This window comes from Tauraco erythrolophus, chromosome 6, assembly GCF_009769465.1.
Source record: "Tauraco erythrolophus isolate bTauEry1 chromosome 6, bTauEry1.pri, whole genome shotgun sequence".
NCBI lineage: Eukaryota > Metazoa > Chordata > Aves > Musophagiformes > Musophagidae > Tauraco > Tauraco erythrolophus.
The window spans coordinates 21,711,899-21,717,934 of NC_141470.1; positions in this window are offsets into that span (position 1 = coordinate 21,711,899).

Below are 6,036 nucleotides of genomic sequence, written 5' to 3' on the forward strand. Positions count from 1 at the left end.
AAGTAAATCAGTGCTTACTGGGAAGACAAAGAGATAGGAAAGAGAAGAGAGTGACTTGAGCCTTAGGCATCAGACTAAGCAGTATTTCTTCAGTGTGATGTTCCCGGACTTCTCTTAGGTCCCAGAGAGAAATGTGTTTGCCATGTGTAACGTTAAAACGTTTGGAATCTTTGATTTGTATTCAAAATATATTTTTAATACAAAGACTAATTTCCAGTTTGGCATGAAGCACGATAAAAATGCCCTGCAAATGGCAGATGGCCTGCTATAGGCCATTTATTTTAGTATTTTACAACCTCAGGCCTATGTAGGCTTCCATATGTTAGTTGGGTTAAGACATTCTGCAACCTTCATTCCAGTAATTGAGTTCTATCCTTCATCTTCTTTATTATTGGAGGAGGAAAAAAATAAAGATGAAACTAAACCATGAAGTTTCCATTTAAAAACTGAGTCACTAGTGAGACAGTACATCTCTATAACTAAGGCTATGGTCTGGTCTTTGCACTAACCCCCTCTCCTAAGAATAAGCGAAATAGTTTCAGGGGTAAAAATCAGCAAGGGGAGCTTGATTAAACCAAGTCTTTGCTGCGTTAGCCACGATGCAAGATGCGTGCAACAACTGCTCTCGAATCGTAATGTAGTGGTTACCATACCAAGTTTGCAGCTGTTTCCTTAATTTCCTTTACAATTATATTTTAGTGTTATTTTGCATAACAGTAAAACACAACACCTGCTTCAAATTGCAGTCCTGTTCCAAGTACTGTAATTCTTTTGAGATAGAAACTACGGAAGAGTGTGCAACACAGAGCAGCATAATTGCCCTGCACAGAAAAGTAAATACAAATGAAAACATCTTCCTGTTAGAGAAATGACTGTCATTAACAAGAACGCTAGCCATCAAAGCTCCCAGGAAAAAAACCCAAGTTTTTCTTTTACACAGCAAGAACTTTAGCGTCTGCATAAATTAAGAAGCAGTGTGAAAATTACACGTGTAATGTTATTTTTTTGCAATTAAAAGCTACAATATAAACCAACACGCTAAGCTAACAACAAAAATATGCTTGGGCTTTCAGAAAAGCTAAATCACGCTATTTTCAGTAATCTAGCATCAGAAAGGTCAGAACATTAGATTTCATATTATAGTTCACTCATGGAAAAAAAATCCAATTTGTTCATGAGGGTAAATTATATATAAAGATAATAAGCATTTTTTACAAGGTTTATAACAATCCATGTTACAGAAAGAAATTACAACTAACTGGCATAAAACAAACAATAAGAGGATACTTGAATAGCTGTATTAAATACTTTAAAGTTGACTTTCAGTAAGATTATAAATATATAAGCTGCAATTGCTTCCCATTGTTCCAATCTTTAATCTTAAGAATACATATCTGTACTTAAATTAAGACAAAGCTGAACAAAGCATCCTTTTAAAATGAAATTCAACAACAATTGCCAGACTAGGAAACAAGTAACATTCGAAGCTGGCTTTTGCGTCAATTGTCTAATTTCCATTTAGTCCTCCACAGACCACTACAGCTCACCTACCAGAATTACCTAATTATTACCTTCTTTACTGTGAACTTCTCAGAAGAAAATATCAAAAAGGAGATGAACGCTTCAAAACTTTAAAAGCATTTATTTTAGGCCCAAGATTAAAAAAGAATTTTAAAAGGCTACTTTGAATCACTACCGGTCTTCTTTCTCCAACTGCAACCACTCTTTGAAGATTACATACAGGAGAGGAGCACAAAAGAATAAAAGTTGCATTATTTTTCACATCTGTCAAGTAAAACAATGCGCAATATCTTCCACGCCTTATGTGGCAGTTTTAAGTAAGAATGACTATATTAAAAACCTAAATGAAGATTTTTTTTTTTTCCAGCATGTTGCCTTTTCCCAAACATAGCTGTTATCCTGGGAGCAACAAACCTTTTCCAGCGTGGATTCGTACCGACAGTGAGACAGGAGATGTGCCATTGTATACATCTGCTCAGTTTTACAGGTATAAACCGGCACTATTTCATAAAAGACCTGACACAAACTTATGCGCAGCCAATTTTAAATCAGTAATACTACTGCCGTGTCAAAAAAACTATCACAAAATACGCACAGATAAGTCATTTTAAGACGTAACGTTACATTTCACGGAGAGCTACACACACGAGCTCTACGTACGCACATACAGGCACGCGAAAAATGCATTTCCCTCAAATGAAATATTTACGCCTTCCTCATCTGAATTTCAGAAATTTGCCTTCTGGCTGGTCTCGCGTTGTAAAAGACAATATCGAAAGGCAGGAGACGGAAAGGGTTAATTCCGTGTCAACACCTTCTGTTGATACATCCACTATCCGACACCGTTACAGTAACAAAACACGGTACAGCCCCCCGGGGCGCGGGCACCGGCCGCTCCAACAGCCCCCACACCCCGAAAGCCGGCACCCGCCCCCCCTCCTCACCGTTTGTCACCCTGCGCCTCGGGGACCATTCCGCAACTGCCCCAACAGCCCCCGCGATGCTGCGCTGCAGTTTGCGGGCAACTCCGGGCTCCCGCCTGCCCACCACGTCCGAGGCGGAGGCACCGGTGGGAAGGGGGGCCGGACCCCGACTTTCCCCCTTTTCCCCCCCCCGCCACCGACTCCCGGTACCTGGGCTCCCGGCCGCTCCCCACCTCCGCCCGCCGCCGGCTCCCGGGCCGCCCCGGCCGCGGCCCCGCGGGGCGCCGGGCTCGCCCCCCCGGTGATTGATGGCTCTGGGTGGCCAATGGCTCCGGCGCGGCCCCGTCCCGGCGTGTGCCGCAGCCCCCGCCCCGCGCCCCCTGCCCTGCCCTGGACCCCCCCCCCGGCCTGCCACCGAGGGGGCATTTCTCCAGTTTTTGTGCGATACGTGTCATGGCGCATAAAGTTCACATCACCCCCCGCTCCAGCTGCCACAGAACCGGAATGTTGTTTTGGGTTTTTTTGTTTGTTTTTTGTTGTTGTTTTTTTTTTTTTTTTTTTCGGGGACGACAAGGATGCTCGGGGGAGGGATGCAATAAACTCCACTGCGAGCCGCAGGCGAGCGCGGCGCGGAGAGAGAGGGGGGGGATGCCCGCTGTCTTTTTATTCCAGCAGTGCCAACCGCGCCAACCCCGCACCTCGCCCCCACCCCCGGAGGCTTTCCAAGTGCTTAAGGCCTCCGGGATCAGGGTTTCAAAGCGGGTTCTCCCGCCGGCGAAACGGAGAGAGGAAACTCCGCCGGGGAACGGCAAAGCTAACCCGCTCTACTCGCCTTACTTTTGCGGCATGTGTCTCCCCCCCCACCACCACCACCCACACCCCCGGCTCCCTCCGCGCCGGGAGCCCCGTTTCCGTCTCCCGCCGGCTGCTCTCCGCTGCGCCCGCCGGGGCTGCCGCCCGCCCGCTGGCCCCAGCCAGCACAATGCTCCCCGGCCTACCCTCCCGGCCCCGCCGCGGCACCCCCCGCCCCGATCCCCGAGCCAGGAGCCGGCACACCGCCTCCCGCCCCCAGGCCACTTCCAGCGCTGCAACTGCCCCCCACCCCGTCCCCTCCTGCCTCCACCCCGGCCAAGGAGCAAAGCGGCGGAGGGCAGCGGGGGCACGGCCTGGGGGAGGAGGGCAGGGCAGCCTCGCTCAGCGCCGCTGAAAAAGCCGCCTCGGCTGCGGCGAACCGCCGCCGCCGCCGCACCGACCCGACCCGACCCAGCGGGCTCAGGGCGGTCACGCCGGGGGAGGCTGGGAGAGCAGGCGGCCAGTTTTATCCTTATTATTGTTTGCAGAAGGCTGGCCTCGGCGCCGCCGCCGCCGGAGCTCCTACCCGCCCGCCTCCCCCCTCCGCTCTCGTCCATGACACGGCACCTCTAACCCGCCGCTTTGTGCGCCGCTGCCCCCGCCGGGAACACCCCCCCCCCGGCACGCAGACACCGACCCGGGGCCGCTCACCTTCCCTCCGCCGGCTGCCGCTGCGGGCGGGTCGGAGATGCCTTCAGCGCGGGCAGCGGGGCCGCTCCATGGGGCTGCGGGGGCGCGGCCGGGGCAGAGCCTGCGCCCGACCCCGCGGCGGTGCCCGGCGGCGGCCTGGGTCTGGGTCCGGCTCCGGGTCTGGGTCCGGGTCCGGGGCGGCGGCGAGGGCGGGCGCGGTGCAGTGAGCGGGACTGCCACTGGGGTCAGGGAGCAGGCACCAGGAAACACGGCGGCCACGGAGAGCTGCTCGCAATCGCACACACACACACACACACGCACAGCTCCTCCCGCCGCCTCGCACTTCACCCCCCCGGGCAGGGAGGGAGGGAGGAATCGCTGCTGCATTTCCCAAGTGCGGCACAGCCTGCCCCCGCCGAGCCCGCAGGAGCAGCGGCTCTGCCGCCCAGCCCGGGTCAAGGGGGTGCCGGCTTGCCACAGCCCCGGGGGAGCGGGGAGGGCTGCGCCGGGAGCCCGCCGGGACACCCCCCCGGCACACACACCCCGCCGAGGGGCAGCGCCCGGGAGGCCGCGGCAGGCGCCCGGCTCGCACCCCTTACACGCAGCCGGCCCGGCGTCGCTTATCGCTGCTCGGCTCTTCCTCTGCCTAGATAAATAATAAAATAAATAACAACAACAACAACAGCAATTTGAAAAAAAAAAAAAAATCCTCGAAACAGGTTTTCACATCTTCCGCACCTTTCATCATTAGGTATTAATGCAGTGCTCTGCTCTTTCTGTAGATAAGCCAACCTCAGCAACCAGAAAAGACATAAAGAAACACTCCTGTAGGGTTAGCCTTTGAGGCTGAACATTGTCTTAGGGTAATTGGGGCTTTCCTATGGAGAGGAAGAATCAGGGAGGCTGCTGTTGTCTTTTTTTTTTCTGTCTTTTTTTTTTTTTTTTCGGAAATCCACAGCAATTGTGTCAACAGCCACAACAGTAACAAAGTAAAGATTAGAGGTGTTTGTTCTTTTACTTTCAAAACAGCAAACGGAAGGGGGGACTTCCACAGCCATACACTTAACAACGGAAAGAAAAAAAGAAAAAAAGGAAAAAAGGAAAAAATTTCAAATAATTTTGAATAATCGAGCTGAGAGAAAATAAAAGCTCCTAACTGGCCTCTCAGAGTAAGTAGTGTCCTACATATTTTAAATAGGTAATTTGACTCTGGCCAATCTTCGGATATGCATAGCAACTAGGCAGGTTTTTCTTGGTTGTTGAAAACAATGAGGAGGGTCCCCGGTATTGCCAGACAGAAATCCACTAGGATGGATTGTCCCGTTTAGAAGCATGGTAAATTAAGAAAAATCAACCCGGAAAAATGACTAAACGGCGTTAAGTTTTTTCCTGTTTGATATTGGACCTTTCAGTCTGATTCTTTTATTATTGCCATTTTCCTTTTTAATAGAAGTAAGCACTGTGAACCACCAAAGAAAAATTCCCGTTTCAGATAAAATGGCCCACAGATGAGTCGTCCTCCTTATCAAATCAAAGGAATATTTCCAGGGAATTTTTGCCTGGAATGGAGTCTGAGGCTGTAGTTCCACAAATATTTTGAAGTGACTTATTCTGACACAGCTGCAAAATAAGCAGTCCAGCATTCAGCCCACTCACCTGGCTTCTGCCCCTGCACTAGCCCTCCTGTGAAAACAGGGAACCCCACCCGGGAAACCGATCCAGTCAGCACTGGGGAAAAGCAGTCTGTTTTGCTGTGGGTCAGTCTCCTCATCCGATCCACTTCGTAACTGCACAAGTGCTTCTGCTGGAACAAGTCAAGGAGCGTGATGAGCAACTGGGGACACAAAGAGAACAGGATAGCTTCATTGGTACCACTGCCAGCTTAAATATAAAAACATGGGGTAAAAGGCGTGAGGAGGAGTTGGTTTGATCCTGAACCTGCTGCACTCCTTCTCTGCAGCTGCAGCAGAAGGGACTTTTCCTGTATGTGTGTCCTCGTACCACATCTAGAGTCCCCAGCACTACAAAAATGAGCTTCTAGCACAGAGCAAAACTCAGGGTAGAAGCCTGGGTAGGTGACTGGACTGAGAATTAGAAAGTCCAAAGACCT